Consider the following 23705-nt stretch of genomic DNA (forward strand, 5'->3'; position numbering starts at 1 on the left):
GAGGAGGCGGTGCCAACCCCGCCCCTCCGTGGCCGCCATCTTCTGGAGGAGGAGCCCCAGCCGAGGAGGCAGGAAGCCCCGCCCCCCAGCCCGCCCGCCTGCCTGCACAGGCCCCGGAAGCGGCGGAGGAGGAGGAGGAGGCGCCGCCGCGCGCAACAGGTAGGCGGGCGGGCGGGCGTGGAGGGAGGCTTCCGGCCGGGGGTCCCGCTTGTTGGGGGTCACGGGTGGGCGGGCGGGCGGGCGAGGGGGCGCGCGTCGGGAGGAACGTGTGCGCGCCGCCCTGCCTCTGCGTGAGAAGGAGCCGGCGGGCCTTCGCTTGACCCATCCTGGGGGCCGCCCGCCAGCTCTCAGAGGGGCGGCAGGAGAACCCCTGGGGGCTTCAGCCCGGCTCCGGACGGCAGGGGCCACCCCCACCCCCCGCTGCGCTGCGCTGCAGAGGGGGCCCTCTGGGGCATTCCCCCCCACACACACACACACACGCCGCACTCTGAGGCCCCACCCCCGCATCCTATTGGGAGTCACTCAGCCCCTTGGGGAGCAGCCTGTCTGGGGCGGGGGTGCTGCACCCATTCTGCGCGGTCGGAGGGGGGCGGGGGCCATGGGGGGCACTTCCCGCATGGAGGAGGAGGCGGCAGGTGGGCGCCTGGCAGGTGCACCTGCGGGAGGAGGGGGCCCGCCCCTGGAGACTGAAGCTGGCTGGAAACCCTCTGCTCACCTTTAGGTTGGCAGCTCTTTAAGAGGAAGCAGCAGAAGAGTTTGGATTGAGACCCCGCCTTTCTCTCCTGCGAGGAGACTCAAGGGGGCTTGCAAGCTCCTGTGCCTTCCTCTCCCCATAACAGACACCTTGTGAGGCAGGTGCGGCTGGGAGAGTTCAGAGAGAGCTGTGACTAGTCCAAGGTCACCCAGCAGGAGTGCAGGAACACAACTGGTTCACCAGATAAGTCTTTGCCACTCTGGTGGAGGAGTGGGGAATCAACCCCCTTCTCCAGATTAGAGTGCACCTGCTCTTAACCAGGACACCAGCTGGCTCCTGCTTGCTCCTGCGCTCCTGGCACCCAGACACCATCAAGGGGAACAGATCGGCCCACTGGTGCCAAACCTGGGAAGCCCAAAGGACCGGCCTCCTCTTCTTCCTCTTTTGTCCCAAAATGGTAACTGGACAGTTGGTGCCATTTGCCTTCCTCTGGGAGGACAAACAAAAAAAAAAGACCCTGCTATACTTGGGCACATTTTTGGAGCGCCATTTAAACTTTCGCTTCGGTTCTCTTGAGCAGCCGGATGCTGCTGTGTGAAAACTTAACACAGCTGAACTCACTCGTTCCCTGTGATCCCAGGGACAGGAATAGTTAACATTTCTGGGTCTGAAAAATAAAGGGGTGTATAAATCCATTGTTAAATGTTGCTGTGTGGGCATTGGATGAATCTCAAGTATGTGCTCTGGTATTTTGGTTTCCTTTGAAACCCTCTGGAGACTTAAACTCTGGGGTTGGGTTCCGTGTCAGTGCAGTCGGTGAGTCACGTTTGTTTTGTGAAATCTGTCTTGTGAAATCTGCCCTGTGTGTGTTCTTCCATCTGAAGGATGGAGGAGTTGAAGAATGACAGAGTCTGAAAACACCTCCACGGGTTTCTATGGGAACTGGAGCTCTTTTCCCAAGAGGAAGCATCGCAACTTGGATTATAAAACCAGAGGAGGCGGATAAATCAACACGTGTGCATACTTATAGGCAGCATAAGCAGTTTTTTAACTGCAGAAGAGTGACAGGGGTATTGATGCATTCACTGGTGTTGAGTACCAATGGTAGTAACAGAGATTTTCCCTAAAGAAAGCAAAACCAAGGGAAGGCTAAAAATACTGAGAGGAGGGGCGTACCATCCCTGGCAACTTGGGGTATCCCATGCCCCTGGATCCAGGCCATTGTGTCACGTGAGGGATGCCGACCTGGTGCCCGTGCCCAGCCTCTCCTGCAGCATGACAACTCGGCCAGTGCCCAGTGGCTCCCCCCGTGCTGGGGTGCCACTTGCTGGCCAAGCTGGACTCCACAGGCTGACTCCCACCCACCCCCCAGTGAGGCCGGGAACGGCAGGATATGGCCTGCTGCCAAGCCCAGCCCCCCGGCTGCCATAAGTGGGGCGTGGGGGGGCAAGAAGCTGGTCATTCCCCAGGTGCATTTAGGCACAGTGCGCCTCTGACAAAAAGGGAGAGAATATTTCTGTCTTGGATATTTAAAATTGAGGGATGGAGGGGGGGCTTGGTATTTAACTTCTGTTGTCCTTTACAATTCATAAGCCAATTTTTGGTTGAAAAGCAAAAAATAAAAAATTGAATCCTGTTGATCAATAGAAGTGCTGTCAGCAGCAGCAGCCGGGGGGGGGGGGGTGCCCAAAAAGAAGGCTCCGGAGAGCAAAGTCCATGTTTTTCCTGGCCTGGGTTTGCATTTTGCCCCACAGTATTTACTTCTTCTGGATTTTCGTTTTGATCCTCCAACCGTTTATAGCAGTGACTGCATTGGTGAGGACTTCCATTCCCACCAGTGTTCAAAACAACATGGGCCTTTCAAAACACAATTGTCTAGGGTTAAAAAAAGAATGAATGAAAACTTTCAGAGATCCTACAATGCATAATGGTTTGCATGCCGCATGTTGTTAACATAAGGAAATTATGTAAGCATTTTGGTACCTTTTCTAAATAATAAGGGTAGTGCTAATGGACCAACTGCAGATTAGCTGAGCAACACCTGTTACATGCAGTCTCTTGCAGGTTACTTTTTGTCACCTGTCCTAGATCTTTAAACTGAATTTTAGGTACTATCTGTCTAAACCAAGGTTTCTGTCAGTACACAATACCTGTGGAGTATTTGCCTTTCTCTTCCAGTAGTCTTAGGAATCATTATTGTTTGAGTCAAATACATGTTTTGTTATATTGTCTGTTTCTGAACACCAAGTTAGCAGATTTACGAAAACTTTTTTTTAAATAGTAAGGTTATTACTTATTTGGCTGATAGGCTGGCCATCCTAAACGGACTCGGGATGATTGAGAACAGTAAAATCAATAAACCAGTGCTTGAGAGGTATTTGAAAACTGTAGATGCTAGAAACAGTAGAGAAAATTCAAAATCAATATCCTCCCTTTTGACTTAATCATGGCAAGGTAAGCTATTGTTTTAAAAATAATGTAACATTTTCTTGGAATTTTTTCCAAGCTTGGTTTTAACTTGAGAGGCCCTGCTGCGTCCCAGTGACCTCATAAGGAATGCGAGGAGCTGCCCCATTCCTCAGCTTCCTCCTCACTTATTACTTGATGGCAATGAGTGGTGTCACTTGGAGATCTTTGGGAGAGGCATCACTCAGAGTTTCTGTTTCCCTCCTTCCCCTCCTATATTTTTCAGTCATGTATTCCTGAAACAATCTCGGATTGAGAGAATATATTGGTGGTGTTTTTTTTAAGAAGTGCATTTTGACAAATTAGTTTTCCATGCTTTGGTAATGTCAGCAATATTTTTAATATACGGTGCTACAAAGGTGGTTTAATGAAGGAAGTGGACTCATGGCCTCTTGCCTTTTGGCTAACCTAGAGGTGATACATTCTTAAATCTACAAATGATTGAAAAAAGCAGTCTGATATACTTAGCAGTCTCAGAACTAGCACTTGGATCACTAAAGCGGGTGCAAATCCTGATTCAAGAAGTCAGCGAGTAGAGTTGGGTTTCCTATTTTTCGAGCCTTTTAAAAGTGCCACAGCCCTGTGCAAAATGCAGCATCTTAAAGGGCAGAAAACAACCTGGACTTAAAAGAAAATATATAGCCTATGCAAAGCAAACAGGGAACCAAATGTACATTTTTCAATGCCAAAATATTGCTGCAGGCAATTGATTGAAAGTCCCTCTGAGGCACGTGGATTCACAAAGGGAGTATTTTAAACATTCTTCAAGATGCCCTCTGCAGTTCAAAACTACTGGGCAGTGTCTTAATTAAACTCCTTACTTAATTTTAAAAACCAACACAATTATATTAATGTTCCAAAAAAAATAAAATAAACCTCTTGTTTTTCTAAGGAGCTCCTTACTGGAGATACTGAAGTTGCGTTCAGCCTTGATATCCTCCATTATCAGCTTGGGTAGAAAAGTTTCCTTCCGCTTACCCTCTTTGGTAATTATATTGGCCAGTGCAACACTTGCTCTTACTTGTGAATTAAGGCAGGCCTTGACAAATGCTCTTCGGCTTTAGAAGCCATCCCAAAAATTTGGTACAAGACTAAGGACCCAATCCAGAGGGGGATGGGCAAAACATTGTTTGGGAACGGTGGAGGACTGTGCCATCCCTGGCCGCAGCAGCAGCAGCCCCCCCCCCCCCCCCCCCCCAATCTGGAATGCAGTGTTAGTTTCCAGCCTTTCTTATTCCTGCCACAAACCTCAACCTAAATTCTTCGCCATTTCTTGTCATCTATTTTTAAGGTAGACCAAAATATTGTAGTATATAAATAAATATGAGATCACCCTGGTTGTCATCACAACAAAAAACTAGGTTCTGTCTTTCTGCTAAATAAAAGACTAGGTGCCAAAATGTGATCTCCAGGTGCCCTGACACTTGGAGTCCATTCAGGCCTGAATTAACGGCTACAGAATTGTGTAGTGATGTCCTTGAGGTTACAGAAGAAGTGGGGAAAGTATATATTCCTTGGCCTGTTTCTCATTTTGAGTAGATCCTTGGCCACAGACGATCTGATAGTAGTACGGCAAGTGGAGTATACATACCTGTGGAATGTCCAGGGTGGGAGAAGGAACCATTTGCATTGGTTAACATCAGCATCAACAACCATATGCATTGGTAGTACCAAAAATTAGATGAGCAGATGTTTCTGGCATGAGTTTTCTGCTCCTGGGAATGGGCCATGGCTAGGTGTAGAGCAGTGGTTCCCCACCTGTGGGTCGCGACCCCTTTGGGGGTCGAATAACCCTTTCACAGGGGTCACCTAAGACCATCGGCAAACACATATTTCCGATGGTCTTAGGAACTGAGACACAAATAATTTTATGGTTGGGGGTCACCACAACATGAGGAACTGTATTAAAGGGTCGCAGCATTGGGAAGGTTGAGAACCACTGATGTAGAGCATCTGCTTGGCTTGCAGGAGGCCCCAGGCCCAATCCCCAGTGTTTCCAGTTACAAGAGCCAGACAGTAGGTCCAGGGCACTTGCGTTCTTTAGTTCTCTCATTATGCCAAGTTCTTATGGTGTCACAGTTTCATTCTTTTGCAAGCACTATTGCAGTAATATTGGGATTAGGCAATTTTGTAAGATTGGTTGTGGGCTTTGGTCTGGTGGATTTTGTTCCTAACATTTCGCTTGCATCTGTGGCTGGCATCTTCAAAGGTGTATCACAGAGAGAAGTGTGTTACACACTGTGTCCAGTGAGAAGGGAATGTTTAGTGGGGTATATATTGTCAAGAGTTCATTAATGGCTATGCAGTCTCTCTTTACTTTTTGTTATTGGATTTTAGAAGTTATTTCTCCCTTTCTGGGCCTTACACAAAAACTCAGTATTTGCTCTTGGTGTGAAATCAGCTCAGATCAGTGGCTTAGCGCCCAAGGGGCTGGGGGGTGGCGTCTTGCACCAAGCACGCACCGGGGTGTGGGCGTTCTGGGGCAGGCGGGGGTGTGGCCAGGGCACACATGTGCACTGAGTGCTGTTCCCCCTGGCTCCAGCTCTGCTTAGATCCATGGTGGCAAACCTTTGGCACTCCAGCTGTTATGGACTACAGTTCCCATCAGCCCCTGCCAGCATGGCCAATTGGCCATGCTGGCAGGGGCTGATGGGAACTGTAGTCCATAACAGCTGGAGTGCCAAAGGCTTGCCACCACTGGCTTAGATGCTGTGATAGTATCACAGCATTCTGTTAACGGAGCAGTTGTGGGAAAGGTCTACTCTAGGGATTCCCAACGTGGGAGGTGCCACCCCCCTGGGGTGGTGGAAACCTCAAGGGGGATGATGAGGAGTTTTGGGGTGGTAGGGGAGCAACACAGGGTGTCCTTGGCCAGATGGTGGGAAAAGGTCTTGTCCTTCCTTCCATCCTGGTGACTGGTGAGCGTTAAAGGAAAAGCAGCAGCACTCTCCTCACTGCGTAGTCCTTGGGGTGGGGGAAGCCAAGTTAAAGAGCCAGTAGAGCAGGGGTCGGGAACCCGCGGCTCGCGAGCCGCAAGCGGCTCTTCGCCGCTTCTCGTGCGGCTCCTGGCGTGGCTGCCCCTTCCCGGGCAAGCCCGGGCAGAAATTAAAGGCAGCGAGGTAAGCGGGCAGGTGAGCAAGTGAGCGAGGCAAGCAGGGTGGCGAGCAAGCCTTGGCGGAGGCGGGGAGGCAGCGAGTGGGCGAGGGAAGCCCGGGCAAGTGAGCCCGAGGCAAGCAGGCCGGGGAGTGGAGCCACTTAAGCAAAGCGGCTGGCGGGCAGGCAAGTGAGCAGGGGGCAGGCGAGGCAAGCAGGTAAGCGGGCGAGCGCGGCGAGTGGTGAGAGGCGAGCAGGCCGGGCAAGGTGAAGTGGTGAGCAAGCGAGCAGGGAGGCCGGTGGGCCCGGCCGAGGTGGGGCAAGTGAGTGTAGGCGAGCGAGTGAGCAAGCGAGCGGGGTGGGCAAGCGAGCGAGTGGGCGGGGGAGCGAGCGGGCGGGCAAGTGAGTGGGGGCGAGCAAGCGAGCAGGGGCGGCGAGCGAGCGAGTGGGGCAAGTGAGCAGGGGCGAGCAAGCGAGCAGGGGTGGGCAAGTGAGCGAGGCAAGCAGGTAAGCAGGCGAGCGAGTGGGCGGTAGCGGCCAGTACGAACAGAGTGAAGCCAGAGGCCCGAGCAAAAGCGAGAGCGTGAGCAAGTGAGCGGGGGCGGGCGAGAGAGGCAAGCGGGTAAGCGGGCGAGCAAGTGGGCGGGGGGCGAGCGGCGAGCGAGCGGCGGGCGGGGGAGTGGGGGCAAGCAAGTGGGCGGGCGGGTGGGAAAGCGGGCGGGGGAGTGGGGGCGAGCGGGCGGGGGGGAGGGGGGAGCGGGCGAGCCAAATGGCTCATTAAGTGGAAAAGGTTCCCGACTCCTGCAGTAGAGGTATCTTTTTACTCACTTTCTGTCTTGCGTTTACATGGTTTCCTTTTATTAGTCCTAATTCTTCCCCCCAGCATTTTCAATGAATGCCCCCTGGTTCTAGTATTGTGAAAAAGAGAGAAAAATTTCTCTCTGTCAACATTTTCTACCCCATGCATAATTTTATAGACTTCAATCATATCCCCCCTCAGACATCTCCTCTCCAAACTAGAGTCCCAAACGCTGCAGCCTCTCCTCATAAGGAAGGTGCTCCAATCACTCAATCATCCTCATTGCCCTTCTCTCTGCATCTCTTTTTTTCTATCTCTTTTCTGATATCCTTTTTTTGAGATGTGGCGACCAGAACTGAACATACCCTGTTTCCCCTAATATAAGACATCCCCGAAAAATAAGACATAGTAGAGGTTTTGCTGAAGTGCAAAATATAAGGCATCCCCCGAAAGTAAGACATAGCAAAGTTTTTGTTTGGAAGCATGCCCGACGAACAGAACACAGGAAAAAATAAGACATCCCCTGAAAATAAGACATAGCACATCTTTGGGAGCAAAAATTAATATAAGACACTGTTTATATTCAGGGAAACACGGTAGTACTCCAAGTGCGGTCGCACCACTGCTTTATATAAGGACATGACAACCCTTGCAGTTTTATTCTCAATTCCTTTCCTAATTATCCCCAGCATAGAGTTTGTCTTTTTCACAGCTGCCATGCACTGAGTTGACATTCCCATGGAACTATCGACTAAAACGCCCAAATCCCTTTCCTGATAGCACTGACCCCTGTAGCGTGTATGTGAAGTTTGGATTTTTTGCCCCATGTGCATCACTTTACATTTTGCTACACTGAACTGCATTTGCCATTCCTTAGCCCACTCACCTAATTTATCAAGGTCCGCTTGGAGCTCTTCACAATCCTTTGCGGTTCTCACCACACCACCTAATTTGGTATCATCCGCAAACTTGGCCACCATGCTACCCACCCCTACTTCCACATCATTTATGAATAGGGTAAAGAGCACTGGTCCCAAAACGGATCCTTGGGGGACACCACTCCTTACATCTCTCCATTGCAAGAATTTCCCATTTATACCCACCCTTTGCTTCCTGTTTCTCAACCAGTTTTTAATCCATAGGAGGACTTCCCCTCTTTTTCCTTCATTGCTGAGTTTTCTCAACAGTCTCTGGTGAGGAACTTTGTCAAAAGCCTTTTGGAAATCCAAGTAGACAATGTCCACTGGTTCCCCCTTATCCACATGCCTGTTTACGTCCTCAAAGAACTCTAGTAAGTTTGTAAGACAGGATTTGCCTCTGCAAAACCATCCTGACTCTTTCTCAGCAGGTCTTGCTTTTCTACATGTTTAATAATTTTATCTTTAATGATAGATTCTACTAATTTACCAGGAACAGATGTCAAACTGACTGGCCTGTAATTTCCCGGGTCCCCCCTAGATTCTTTCTTAAAGATTGGTGTGACATTGGCCATCTTCCAGTCTTCAGGCATGGAGGCAGATTTCAGGGATAAGTTGCATATTAAAGTGAGAACATCAGCAATGTCATGCTTGAGCTCTTTAAGAACTCTTGGATGAATGCAATCTGGGCCAGGGGATTGGGTAGCATTTAGTTTATCAATGGCTGCCAGAACTTCTTCCTTGTCTACCACTATCTTTGCTAGTTCCTCGGATTCACCTCCTAAGAAGCTTGGTTCAGGTGCAGGAATTTTCCTCACCTCCTCTTGGGTGAAGACAGATGCAAAGAATTCATTCAGCTTCTCTGCAATCTCCCTGTCATCTTTTAGCACACCTTTTTGTTCCGTCATCATCATCATTTGTTCCTTCATCATCTTCATCATTTTGTTCCTTCATCACCTACCACTTCCCTAGCTGGTTTCCTACTTTTGATATACTTGAAGAACTGCTTGTTGCTGGTCTTGATGTTCGCAGCCATGCGTTCCTCATAATCCTTTTTTGCCTCCCTTTAGGGGTGTAACAAGGCAGCCCTGGGCAAACTGTAGCCCTGGGCAAAACCTGAGTTGGATGCCCCCATGGGCGGCCACTCCACCACGACCAAAAAATTTTTTGCACCAGGACATTGGTGCCTGCAGGGGGTGAAGTGTTTAGACATATCAGCACCAAAATTTCGGCATATCATCAGGAGACTCTCCTTATGCTACTCCCCAAGTTTGGTGAGGTTTGGCTCAAGGAGTCCAAAGTTATGGACTGCCAAAAGGTGTGCCCCATCCCCCATTGTTTCCAATGGGAGCTAATAGGAGATGGGGGCTACAATTTTGAGGGTCCTTAACTTCCCCCCCCCGAACCAAACTGCACCAAACCTGGGGGGTATCATCAGGGAAGTCTCCCAATGAGACCCTGAAAGTTTTGAGACTGTGCCTTCAGAAATGTCCCCCCCCCCCCAGCCTGTAAACCCCATGGACAGCAATACAGAAAACTAACGCAGAACAAAGATTCTTGGGCACATTTCTGGGATGCTCCTGCAGAGGGAGCGCATTTTGATGGATGTAGTTGGCACCAAAATTCCCCAGGGTATCATCTGGAAACTGTCCTTATATGGTACCCCAAAGGATTTGGTGCAGTTTGGTTTAGGGGGGTCCAAAGTTATGGACCCTGCAAAAGTGCCCCATCCCACATTCTTTTGCTAAGGAGATGGGGGCTACCCTTTGAGGGTCCACAACTTTGGAACCCCTGAATCCAAATCCTCGGCACCAAACTTGGGGGGTGCCATCATCTCCAGATGATACCCCGGAAATTTTTGGTGCCGATACATCAAAAAAATGCACCCCCTGCAGGAGACATCCTAGAAATTTGCCCAAGAATCGATTGTTCTACATTGGAGTTTTCTGCATTGCTGTCAATGGGGGGGGTTGCAGAGGCTGAGGGGGGGCACATTTTTTTTTGAAGGCACAGTCTCAAAACTTTCAGGGTCTCATCAGGAGACTGCCCTAATGATTCCCCCCAAGTTTGGTGCAGTTTGGTTCAGGGGGGCCAAAGTTATGGACCCTCAAAACTGTAGCCCCCATCTCCTATTAGCTCCCATTGGAAACAATGGGGGATAGGGGCACCCCTTTTGGAAGTCCATAACTTTGGACTCCTTGAACCAAACCTCACCAAATGTGGGGGACTCCCTGAACCAAACCTCACCAAATGTGGGGGATAGCATAAGTACAGTCTCCTGATGATACGCTGAAAATTTGGTGCCGCTAGCCTAAAAACTACGCCCCCTGAAGGCCAAAAATGGAAAACCACTAAAAATACCCAAAAACGAACCCAGCATTTTGATGCCCCCCACAAGGTGATGCCCTGGGCAGCTGCCCACCTTACCCAATGCGCATTACGCCAGTGCCTCCCTTACAGCTAACTTGCTTCTCTTTTGCCACCATTTGTGTTCTCTCTGGTATTCTTCATCAGTTAAGTTGGACTTCCATTTTCTAAAAGACATCTTTTTTTCCCTAATAATTTCCTCAACCTCTCTTGTTAACCATGGTGGCTTTCTTTTGGACTTGGCGCTTCCTTTCCTAACCTGCGGAACACATTCAAGCTGAGCTTTTATGACTATGTTTTCAAATTACCTCCAAGCATCTTGGACAGTTTTGACTCTCTTGATTTTCCCTTTCAGCTTCCTGCACACTATCCCCCTCATCTTTGAGAAATTTCCCTTTCTGAAGGCAAATGTAACTACATTAGTAGTTGTCACTTGTTCGCATGCAGAGATACTGAATCTGACAGTATTGTGGTCGCTGTTCCCTATCGGCTCAACAACACTGGCTTCCTGCACCAGGTCCTGGATGCCACATAGAATTAGATCTAGGATCACCTCTCCCCTGGTTGGTTCTACAACCATCTGCTCTAAGCCACAGTCATTTTGTGAAGCATAATCCAGGAGATGTTCTCTCTCCTTACTTCATGAGCCTGACACATCATTTTTCCAGTTTATATGGGGATAAAATGCAATCACCCACCATTACCACTATGTTTTGCTTTTTTTCCATTTGGCCTCTCTCTAATTTCTTTTTCCATCTCAAAAAATCCCTCTTGAAAGCTTTGGTCCGCAGGGGTCTATGAATGTATATTCCTAATATCTATCCTTCACATCTGGTATTGCTATCCACAATGCTTCATGCACGGGGAATCAGCTCCTCTTGCATTGTCTATCTTTATGTGACACTATGCTCTCTTTTGGCGTAAAAAGACAACTCCACCCCAATGCCCCTGTCCTATCATTCCTGTAGAGTCTGTAACCTGGGATAACAGCATCCCACTGGTTCTCCTCATTCCACCATGTCTCTGGGATGCCCACTATATCAATGTCCTCCTTCAAAACTCTGTACTGCAGCTCCCCCATTTTAGGTCGAAGGCTTCTACTATTAGCATAGATACCTGTATACCCTGTCTCTGTCCCTAACCTGGGATTTATGTGCTTTGCCCTCAAGTCTTGTGTAGACACTATCCCTTATCACATGCACATTGCTATGTTCCTCACTTGTATGTGGTTGATTTAGAAAAACCTCCCTCTCTGCCTGCATTTCCATAGATACTGTATTCCGAACCGAAGTCACCTCAGCTCCTGTTGGCTTTCCCCCAGGGATCAGTTTAAAAGCTGTTCTGCCACCTTTTTTATGTTGAGTGCCAGCAGCCTGGTTCCTCTTTGATTAAGATGAAGCCCGTCCCTTTTGTACAGGCCTACCTTGTCCCAAAAGGTTCCCCAGTTCCTGACAAATCTGAAACTCTCTGCCTTACACCACCTTCTCATCCACGCATTGAGACCCTGTATCTCTGCTTCTCTAGCTCGCCCTATGCGTGGAACAAGTAGTATTTCTGAGAATGCCACCTTATTTATTTATTTATTTATTTATTTGTTCCACTTTTATACCGCCCTCCCCCAAAGGGCTCACCTTGGAGGTCTTGGACTTCAACCTGTTACCTAGCAGCCTAAATTTAGCTTTTAGAACCTCCTGGCTACATTTCTCAATGTCGTTGGTGCCAATGTGGACCACAAGTCTGACTCCACCCCAGCACTGTCTATCAGCCTATCTAGATGAAGCGTGACATCCGCAACTCACACCAGGTAGGAAAGTCACCCTGCAGTCATCAGGCCTCTCACAAACCCAACTCTCTACATTTCTAATGATTGAATCACCTACTACAAGGAGCCCCCCACCTTCCCGAGGGGTATCCTCAGTGCGAGAGGATATCTGATCACCAGCTAAGGAAGGAGTCCCATCTAAGGGAGCATCTTTCCCCACCTCAGACTGACACCCTCTGTCCCCAAGACCTTCATTTTCCATGACATCTGAAGAGATGTCACCTTGGGAGTTAGACCCGGCTGTTAGGTCCCTGAAAACCTCGTCTGTCGCCCTCTCTGCCTCTCTCAGCTTATCCAGGTCTGCCACCTTGGCTTCAAGGGAACGCACATGTTCCCTGAGTGCCAGAAGCTCATTGCAGCGAGGGCACACCCACAACTTCTGTCCTAGTGGCAGATAGTCGTACATGTGACACTCAGTGCAAAACACTGGAAAGCCCCCATCCCCCTGCTGGCTTCCTGCCTTCATATCTGATTTTGTTTAGATATTTAAATATTAAACTTTTAATCTGTGCCCCCCTTGAGCTATCTGTACCTACTATCCCTCAAGATATGTCCTTATTTGGTTTTTTAAAAAATAAAACTGTTAAGCCCTGTTAAGCCCCACCTCTCAGCAGCCTCAGCAGCCCCACCTCTCAGCAGCCTTACAAGGAGAAAAAGAGATAACCCCTGCTATCCCCTGTTAAAATTCACTGTTTTAAAAGTTGTGGCTTTGAAAAAAGCCTTCCAAAATGAAAACCAGAGCTCACTCTGCTCTTCCTGGCCCAGTCCACTTCTCCACTGCTTCTCCTCTCTGCTGGTTCCAGAGACTGAGCTAAAGACTGACTGACTCACCTCTCAGCAGCCCCACCTCTCAGCAGCCCTGGGACAAAGAGAAAAAGAGATAACCCCTGTTAAGCCCCACCTCTCAGCAGCCCCACCTGTGTTTTTGGAATGTTTTTTGGAGTGCCTAGAACAGATTAATTGGATTTACATTGATTCCTATGGAAAAGTTTGCCTTGGTTTTCATCGGTTTCGGTTTTCATCGATTCTTTTCGGATGGATTACCAATGAAGACTGAGGTTCTGCTGTACTTTATTGCCTTCCCAGCATCATGTTCCGTAAAGTGGGTCTTCAGTGCAGTCAGTTGGCTTCTTTCCAAGAAGAGAAACAGCCTGAAAACGACTGAATGTGGGTATCCAAGACTTCTTCTTAGTGCCCTGCACAGCCTGATGTTGAGGAGCTGATATCCCTGCATCAAGCACATCCATCCCATTACAACTGGGAAGACAGAATGGGTGAGATGCAGACATACCCTTTCATTAGGGTGTTGGGTTTTTCCGGGTTGTGTGGCCGTGTTTAAGTAGCATTTTCTCCTGACATTTTGCCTGCATCTGTGGCTGGCATCTTCAGAAGATCAATCCTCTGAAGATGTCAGCCGCAGATGCAGGCAAAACGTCAGGACAAAATGGTACTCGAACACAGCCCTACAACCCGGAAACCCACAACACCAGGGGCGGAGTGAGGGGGAACTGCGCCTGTGGCACGCATGCAGTCCACACCCCTGCCACGCTCCCGCCCACCCCGCCCTGGAACGCCCCTGCCACTCCCCCAGAACACCTTTGCCACACCCCCACAGGGGCGCATGCCCAGTGCGTCGCGTGCACCCCTGGTCCCTTGGTGCTATGCCACTGTGCAACACCCTAGTGATTCTGGCCGTGAAAGCCTTCGACAATACAGAGTATGTATTGTCGAAGGCTTTCACGGCCAGAATCACTTGGGTGCTGTGATCCTCTGAAGATGCCAGCCACAGATGCAGGTGAAACATCAGGAGAGAATGCTGCTAGAACACGGCCATACAGCCCGGAAACCACACAGCATCCAAATACATACTCTTTCATACTGCTAAAAACAGCTCAATAAATTGGTTTACTTTTATTAGGTCATGTTTTATTTGTGCAATACATACATGTATTTACAGTGTTAAAAGTTCTTTTGAATTTGCAATAGACCTAATACCAAGAAAGAGGTGTGTGTAGGAACCAAAGAGGGGGCAGCTGCAAAAGGTTGGGAACCACGACTGTATATAATGTACTAGCTGACCTGTTTTGGAGATTTTTCTTTCTTTTTATTAAAGTGGGAAGAAAATAGAACCTGTTAATTATAATACATTCTTACACTTGGTGGTGTTAGAGTGAACTTTTTGTTTCTCCTTTGAAATATTCTGATTCAACTGAAAATAAAACCAGTGTTAACATGCGCTTGAGAAAGAGAGATCTGCTCTCTTTAATACTTATCTTCTTGCCCTAACTGCAAATGGAAAGATAAATTGTTCTGTACTAGATAGATACATTCTTCTCATAGCTGTGAGTAGGCTGAAGGACATCCAACTTTTCCTGTTTTTCTTCATGTGGCAATAATATCTTGCAGCAGGAGAGTTACAGTATAAGCATTGAGCTCAGGAAGGGTGGAAAATGCATGAGCTGGATTTCAGTCTATGCTGAATGCAACTTTATGTTAGGACTGCAACTCCCAACATGCACTTCTTCCCGCCTTTTCCCAAAAAGTGCGGGAAAACAAACTGAGAAGCTACATTCCACCAGAGCTTCAGAGCCAATGGGAGACCAGGAGCTGGGAGGAGGGGAAGAGTTGATTGGTTGCTGTCTGTCTTCGTAAATAGTTTTAATGCTGGAACTGAGGACAAGAATCCTCAGTTCCAGCACCCTGTAGTTAGGGTGACATAAATCAATAAAGTTCCTTTTCTAAAGTTAGCTTTGTCTGAGTGTGTTCAGCCTTACACTTTACTCCATTCCCTCAATAGGGAGAACATGCTCTTTAAAACAGTACGTGATTTTTGCTTGGTAACAATCTTTCTCATTGCCGTCTCCTAATACTTGGAGGAGCTTGATAGTTAATAAAGGAGTGAAGTTTAAAAATTAAGAAGTGCCTTACATGACACCATACAAACAACCCTACAATAAATTATGAAACAGCAGCCAAGAATTGCAGGGAGTGTATGCACAGAGCAATGTTTGTCATTACGTTTTGTTTTAATAACCTTCTTGTGCTTTTGATTTGTGTGCTCTGTGGGGAGGATATGTCCTTTGCACTTGCAAATTATTTTGGCTTGGTAACAGCTAAAAATAATGCACTGTAAGATACTGGGATGGCAGTATTTATATGTCTCTTGGGTCATTTGTTATATTTCAGCCTGGTGGGTTGAAGAGGTCCTAACTTTAAATAAACTTTAAACAAATATCAGAAGGGAGGCCTGTGAGGTCTTGCATAGAAAGGAAAATATCCCCCACCCACCCCCCACTTCCTCCCCTCTAATGTCCCCTTTCCCAGCCCACCTGCCTGCCCGCCCGATCATCCCGTTCCCCTACCACAAGCTTCCCAATCTGCCCGGCTGCCTGGTTCTCCCCCATCATTCTTGTGAACTGATGTTTTACTCATCCCCTACACATACACATCTTGCCAGCAAACCCAGCGTTAAATTCTCAGTGTTTGTTTTATTTAAAACATGTAGTTGCTACTATTTTTAATCAAATGCAGACTAATGTTCTATTCAGCCTAGACATGTTTTTCCCTTTCTTTGTGCAAGAGTTCAGACAAAGGTTATTTTGATACGTTCTAAAATAGCTGATAAGTATTATAAATGGACCTGAATCAGAGGTGGGATTCAGGGGGTTCCGAAGGTTCTGTAGAACCTGTTGCTAAAATTTAAAATATCACTTTTTAAATACTTAAAATATTTTTATTAAGTATTAATATTTTAATACTTAAAATAAAAAGTGATATTAAAATATTTTTAAAATACGTTTTAACAGTCATTATTTGAATCCCACAACCATGGGAACCTGTTGTTAAAATGTTTGAATCCCTGAATGTTTTGTCGAAGGCTTTCACGGCCGGATTCAACTGGTTCTGGTGGGTTTTCCGGGCTGTGGTCTGATGGATCTTGTTCCTAATGTTTCACCTGCATCTGTGGCTTTCATCTTCTGAGATGCATCACAGAGGGAAGTCTGTTACACACTATGCCCCTCTGTGATAAACCTCTAAAGATGCCAGCCACAGATGCAAGCAAAACATTAGGAACAAGATCCACCAGACCACGGCCACACAACCCAGAAAACCCACCAGAACCAGGACCTGAATGTTGAACAAAAATTTGCAAATAAAAATGGAAACATGAACATACTATTCATTTAATCCCAGAGCTACAAATTGAATTTCTCAGTGGTTCTGAATTTTATTTTATTTTATTTTTTGTTGTTTAGGGTTATAGAAATTTCCAGCACAGCTAATTTAAATAATGTAATTTAAATAAAGAAGACAAATTAAGAAAATGCTTTCTGGGTGGTGCAGGCCCTGGGTTGTAACTCATGGTCTAAGAGCACCTTGGCTGCTGCCCTTCAACTTGTTGCCAGCTGCAGGTTGGGAAACACTTGGGGGTAGAGCCTGAGGAGGACGGAGTTTGGGGTGGGACTGCAATGCCCTAGGGCAGTGGTTCTCAACCTTCCTAATTCCGCAACCCTTTAATATAGTTCCTCACGTTGTGGTGACCCCCAACCCTAACATTTATCCATTTTGCGGATGGAGAACACTGATGCAGAGAGTCTTAGGCGACCCCTGTGAAAGGGTCGTTCGACCCCCAAAGGGGTCCTGACCCCCAGGTTGAGAACCACTGCCCTAGGACCTAGCGTCCACCTTCCAAAGAAACCATCTTCTGCTGATGAACTGATCACTATAGCCTGGATAGCAACTATAGCAGCAGGAGATCTCCAGCCACAACCTGTACTCCAAAGTGGTATGGAAGCCTTTGAATATCCTAAATGTCTGCAGCACCAAAAGGAGGCAGAAGTATTTGTTAGTGTGTGAGTGACAGATCTTCTGTCATTTCTTCAGGTGTGATGATGCAATTCTGAGTTGCCCCAAAAGAAGTATAGTGTCAAATGATGTAATAGTACCACTGGAATACTCTGTACAGTTCTGGGCACCACAATTCAAGAAGGATATTGACAAAGTGGAATGGGTCCAGAGGAGGGCAACCAAAATGGCCAATGACCTGGATGAAGAGGCCAATGTCCTATAAAGAGCAGCTTAGGGAGCTGGATATGTGTAGTCTGGAGAAGATAAGGTTAAGGCGGGACATGACAGCCATATTTAAATATTTGAAGGGATGTCATGTTGGTGAGGGAGCAAGCTTGTTTTCTGCTACTCCAAAGACTAGGACACAGAGTAGTAGATTCAAGGTGCAGGAAAAGCGATTCCTCCTAAACATTAGGAAGAACTTCCTGACAGTCAGGGGTGTTGGAGAGTGGAATTCACTGCCTCGGAGAGTTGCGGCATTTCCTCCTTTGGAAGTTTTAAAACTGAAGCTGGGTGGCCATCTGTCAGGAGTACTTTGATTGTGTGTTCCTGCATGTCCTGGGGTCAGACTCAATGGCCCTTGTGGTCTCTTCCAACTCTATGATTCTGTGAGCAAGAGACCCTCAGAGTCTGGGATAAGGATAGGCCCTCCTTCAGGCCTGTCTCCCTCCCTGCCTGGCAACAGCCCTGGTTGAAGTGATGGGGAATGAAAGCGGATGGCGCTGAAATCGGTCCTCAGCAGTAGATCGCAGAAGCCAAGTTGTGGGAGCAGGTGGACTGCTAGTGACAGGGTGTCAGGCCTCGGATGTGGAAATCACAGAAACTGTAGATTTGTTCTAAAGCCTTTAATTCAGAGCGTAGGTAACATTGTCAAAGAGGAATCTGGCGATTCCCTCGCAAACCCACCACCTATATCCCGTTGCCCCCTCCCACCGAGCCAAACGGCTTCAGCTCCCCCCTACAAACTACAAAGCATTCACTACAAAGCATTGTGAGCCTGGGAACAGTTCACACCTTCCTTTGACAAGAACTGTGTCCGACATACTTTGGGGTGCTGAGGGGAAGACCATTTGGCACTGACAGGCTCAGTCCTGACACAGGGAGGGGTGAAATGCAGCTCCGTATTTTGCTTATGGGACAAGTACTTGGAACTGGATTCGGGGATCTGTCATTCCTCAAACAGCTTCATCCAGAGCGTGCTTAATTATTTCAGTAACCTCACAATACGTGGTTAGAGGAATCACAAGTCCATGGGTAGAAAGGGGAAAAAAACAGCAACAGGAAGGAATCATAAAAAAGGAAGGGAGGAGGAGAAGATGGTTTTGGATTTACACCTCAACTTTCTCTCCTGTAGGGAGACTCAACGGGACTTCCAAGCTCCTTTTCTCTTCGTCTCCCCGCAACAGACACCTTGTGAGGCAAACCTTGCATGGATTACTGTGGCCAGGTCAGCACTGGATAGGGGGGGGGGGGGGGTTAGCTGACAAGTTTGGTGGAGACGGAGACGGAGAAATGCCATCCAAGCCATATTAGTAATCTGGGCCTCCAGCGAAGTCACCCCCAAACTCCTGATGGAGAGAGCTGGTACTAGCTGTACTCTGTCTAGAGTGGGGAGCCGAATCCCCTGACCTGGCCCAGCCACAGGCCCTCCGTCTTTGGTAGATCTCAGGTAGCTCTTTGTTTCAGCCATCCCACCACAGCCTCTGGAGCCAGCATTGGGGAGGGGCTCGTACCCCAGTGGGATTCCACACACAAAAGATCCAAGATGGACTGAATCACTAATTCTGAATATGAGTCCACAAAATGTGTGGATGTTGGGTAGATGGGTAGGTAAGTTAGTGTGTAGCGGCAAAAACACGGGCTAAGAAGATTGTATTTCTATATAACGTTCCGTGGACTGCAGCTGCCTTCTCTGAATCAATATAGCTACTGGCCAGGCGCTGATCTCTGAGGTTCAACATGATGACAAACAGGCTGTAGCCAGGTGGTTCTACTAGAGGCAGGGGACATCTTGATGGTTGTTTCCAACTGGATCTCAGGGAGGCAGAAAATAGAATTTTGTCACTTCCTGTAGTCCGGTTGGCGCCCATCTGATCTCCAGTTACTTCCTGCCTCTTCCAGGGAGAGCAGCACTTCAGCAGAGCTCCTCAAAATTCTTCAAAATTCTGCTTTTACTCTCTTTTCCTTTCTATCTTCACTGAGGGTTTTTCCTTGGCACAAGCCGGGACTCTCCTTTTCATCCCCCCCCCCCCATTCCTCTCTGCTCTTCAGCTCTTTTCCTCCCTTCCTTGCCTTCCCACCCTTTTCAGGACAACATGGAGTGCCACCATTTTTCCCCGCCCAGGGAGACCTTCTCTCACTCCTCGGCTGAGAGGATGAGATCATCCTCCAAAGCCACGCTTCCCTCCCAGAGGACGCTGGCCACCAAACCGCCAAAAAAGTTGGCAGAGCCCACCAGAAAAAAGGCACGTGGAGAAACGGCTACCACGGCAGCACACGCGGGGAAGAAGGGAGGAGCAGCTTCAAGTACTGGCGTCCCGCCCAGGGACGCGTCGGGTACAGATCGCTCCTGGACTGCGGGGAGTGATCAGGCATCCCAGGCTCCAACAGCAGAAGGAGGAGCGGGAATGGCACCAGAATGCAGCCTCCTGATGAGGAGGAGGAGGTCGCCAGCATCCCAGAAAGGGCCACAGAGGGCGCCTCCACACCATCCACACCTGCCCCTGTCGATGGATCAAGCCACCAGACCAGGCAAGATTGCGACGGTGGGGAGGACCTGGAGTCTGAGCCCAGTTCAAACCTGGCCCTGGAGTCTGAGCCAGTGCAAACTCTTCAGCAGGGAAACTGGCAATCAGCCTCCCCAGAGCAATTAGTTGAACTGTTTAGGAAAAGTATGAGGGAGGAAATTAGGTCCTATCACAGGACATGCCATAGAAGAACTAGGTCCCCCTCCACTTCTCTCCCCCCCTCCCCACCTTGGTCCCAAGGGATCAGTGCAGGGCAACCTTCAATCCCTACCATTTTCCCTGGGGAGGAAGGGATTAGCGAGGGAGAATGTGAAGCCTCGGATCACTTCTCTGAACCAGAGGAGTCTGTCCCTGAAACAACTGACAAAGTCCATAGGTTCTTTAAGGTTGAGGATGCTTCCCTCCTTATTGTAAAGGATTCAATGGTGTTGATGAGCAGGTCAGCCGCCTGGCCTTGACTACATTCCACAGCCCGGGCGATGGGCCAGCTTCTCCGGCGGAGACCTTATCTCTGCGAGGGAGATGAGACCTCCGTTCCCATGGGAATCCGGGAGGGGGGATGGGATGGACAGAGTTATAACCTGTGTTTCTGGCGGGAGATCTTATTCCTGCCACTGCGTGTACGTGAGCTTTCTAAGATGTCTGAATAAACGGTCTTTTACACCCAAAAAGCCTTTTATTTCTGCTTCTATGGAATTCCTTACACTTATCACCAAAGCCATTGCAGCTCTCGATCTAAAAGACATGGAAGACACGGTAGACCCCTCTGCCCTTTCCACATCTGTCCAAAAACCTATCAAAGGCTGCCCCAAGGGTAAAAGTGGCATCTTTCCTGATGATGACCAAGCTAAGGATTTTCTTCCCTTACCTGCACATTTTGAAAAACGCATGAAGAAAGAATGGCTCAACCCTGCAGCTAGCAAGGGATTCCCTTCCAACTTCAAGAAGCTTTATGCAATGCCACAACACCTGCAGCGCTTACTACAGGTGCCACTTGTGGACGCTCCTGTTGCCACTCTCCAGTCGGGAGAGTTGGTCTCTAAGGACGGGGATGGCAACATCAAGGATTCCATAGACAAACGTTCTGACACGGTCCTCAAAAGGCTTCATGAAAATCTGGCCATGGCAACCAAGATCATGGCGTCCTCTGCCACCATGGCCCAAGCAGGGATTGTATGGGCACGTAGACTACTAGACTTTATTCCCCCTGCCCAACAGGGGATTAGGAAGGGTATAGAGAGGCTGCTTCTTACCATCTCCTTCTTGGCCGATTCTAACTTCAACGCCTTCCTTGTTGTCTCACGCTCCCTAGCCATGGCCTCGGTTCCTCAGCGCCTCGCCTGGCTACGCTCATGGCAGGCAGACTTTCACTCCAAACAGCTGATCGCCGGGTTCTCCTTCCAAGGAGGGATCCTCTTTGGCCAGGAGTTAGACCAAATCCTGGTGGAAACCCGAGACCATAAGAAAGCTATGCCCAAATTCTACAGAGCAGACCACAACTCTTCCAAATCCAGTACCACCTTTCGCTCACACCGAACTCTGCAGAGATTTCCCAAAGAAGGTCGTCGGTGGCAGCCACAACAGGGGTTTCGCAAGCGCACCAACACCGATAACAACAGCAGATTTAATCACTCCTTTTGTTCCCACCCCAAATAGGGTAAGCCCTTTGGGTCAGAACAAAACAACAAATCCTCACTACAATCCACCAGTGGGCGGTCGCCTCCAATTATTCCAACAACAGTGGACGGGCGACCACGTGGATCGCTGGACAAAAGAGATAATCCAGTCAGGATACATCATAGAGTTTGCAAAGATTCCAGCACCTCGATTTTGGTCTTTCCCAGTCAATTCCAACCTGATCAAGGCACGCAGAACTCAAAAGGCAATTTGACACCTACTGAACATAAAAGCCATTGAGCCGCTACCCCTGCAGGAGAGATCGTTAGGGATATTTTCACACTTCTTTACCATTGCCAAAAGGAACCGCGACTGGCGTGCCATAATAAATCTGAGATTTGTAAACCAGCACATAAGACTGCACCATTTCCGAATGGAGACCCTCAGATCCATTGTAGAAAACCTACATCCAGGGGATTATCTCACTTCTCTGGACTTGACGGAAGCGTACCTTCACGTGCCCATCAACCCGTCACATTGGAGGCTCCTTCGCTTCACCGTAGGCCAGGATCAATTTCAATTCAGGGCTCTTTCCTTTGGGCTTTCAACAGCTCCCAGAGTGTTCTCCAAAGTACTCTTGGTACCCATCACTATCCTGAGACAACAGTTCATTCATACTCATTCCTATTTGGACGACATTCTCATCAGGTCCAGATCCCATCAACAGGCAGTTCTAGATGTATCCAAGACTCAGGAAACCCTTTGATAACACGGGTTTCTCACCAACTTCACCAATTCCATCCCAATGCCTAGAACACCTGGGGGCCATCATAGACACCTCTGAGAATGCCCTGTTTGTCCCTCCGGCAAAGATTCACAAAATTCAGACCCTCACCAGCCAGATGATGTCGTCAAAAAAGGCACAGCTGCTTCAACTGGCCAGTCCAATCTTGGTAGCACAAGAATTGAACCTCTGGATCACAGAGTTACCAGTATGCTATCATTTAGCTCAGGCTATTCTATGTGAGGGCTTGATCTCTCCCCTCCTAGTGGTTAACATCTACCTTCCCCATGGCATGGATAGCTTAAAAACCGGCCCATTCACACATTGGATGTGTATCACAGACTACCTTAGATAGCCTGGAAACAACTCATATCCTATGACTGAAATAGTGGTGGAAGCTGGGTGACCTTAACGTGCCTCGAATTTGGAGGTAACGAGACTGCCCCTGGATTACATTCTTTGGGGGCTTCTGGAACTTGATACCCCTTCCCTGGTTCTTTCCTCACCTCCTAGGCTCCTCTAAAGATAATAACTCAAAATATAGCTGGGAAAAGAGCTAATTTCTTTTGCCATACAGATCAATCTATGCATATTAAATGGACTTACTCAATTTAGTAGCTCTGGAGAGGTCACCTTTGCCATTAGGAAGGTGAGTAGTGTGGTTGATTATATTTTAATATCCCCCAACCTTTTTGAATATGTAGGTGAATTCCAGGTATTATTCTACCATTTAAGTGACCATCTGCCTCTTTCAGTTATATTAAAATATAAAACTCCTCCCCATCCCCAGCCGACAGTTGAAGTGAGTTCGCCAAATCACTTCCTAGAGTTAGATGGTCTGAGGCATTGGAGTACTGGCCAGTCTTCTGGGACTGATTGTCTCTGTTTTCGACATGGTCCAGTGGGGAAGGCTTCATGCCCTACCTCTTCAGTTGTTTCTCTGTCCATTTCAACACCAGATCATGATGAAGAGAGATCGATCATTGACAATCCCAACTCACCTAAAAGCACAGCTCAGATGGTGGACACAGAGACGGAATCTGGAGGGAGGGAAGATATACCTCCACCTCAACCGCTTGGAGGTCTTCACCGATGCCAGCCTCCAGGTCTGGGGCGCCATTGTGAAGGGACAATTCGTTCAGGGTCAATGGATATCGGACCAAGCACTTCTACCCATAAATGTCTTGGAGACCATGGCCATCTTCTTGGCACTCCAGCACTTCCAAACTACAATACAGGGCACACGCGTGCTGATGCTGTTATCGCAGGTTACAGGGTCTACAGGAAGGATAGGACAGGGCGTATTGGGGGTGGGGTGGCACTCTACATCAAAGAGAGCATAGTGTCACATAAAAAAGACAATGCAGGGGGAGCTGATTCCTCTACAGAAGCACTGTGGATATCAATACCAGGGGTGAAGCATAGTTCGATATTGGGAATATATTATCGTCCCCCTGACCAAAGCGCAAAAGAGGATTCTGAGATGGAAAAGAAATTAGAGAGGCCAACAAAAGCAAAAACATAGTGGTAATGGGTGATTTTAACTATCCC

The 23705-nt window shown here is 48.3% G+C and overlaps 1 protein-coding gene across 1 annotated transcript in view; it reads left to right on the plus strand.

Moving 5' to 3' along the window:
• The window catches only part of ITSN2 (intersectin 2), a 169870-nt gene continuing 146165 nt past the window's right edge, over positions 1-23705 (plus strand). The window contains exon 1 of the mRNA XM_048506528.1: positions 1-159. The gene's annotated coding sequence lies outside the window, so the exon portion shown is untranslated. The remainder of the gene's footprint in view (positions 160-23705) is intronic.

The sequence above is a fragment of the Sphaerodactylus townsendi genome, linkage group LG01 (assembly GCF_021028975.2).
Source record: "Sphaerodactylus townsendi isolate TG3544 linkage group LG01, MPM_Stown_v2.3, whole genome shotgun sequence".
Taxonomy (NCBI): Eukaryota; Metazoa; Chordata; class Lepidosauria; order Squamata; family Sphaerodactylidae; genus Sphaerodactylus; species Sphaerodactylus townsendi.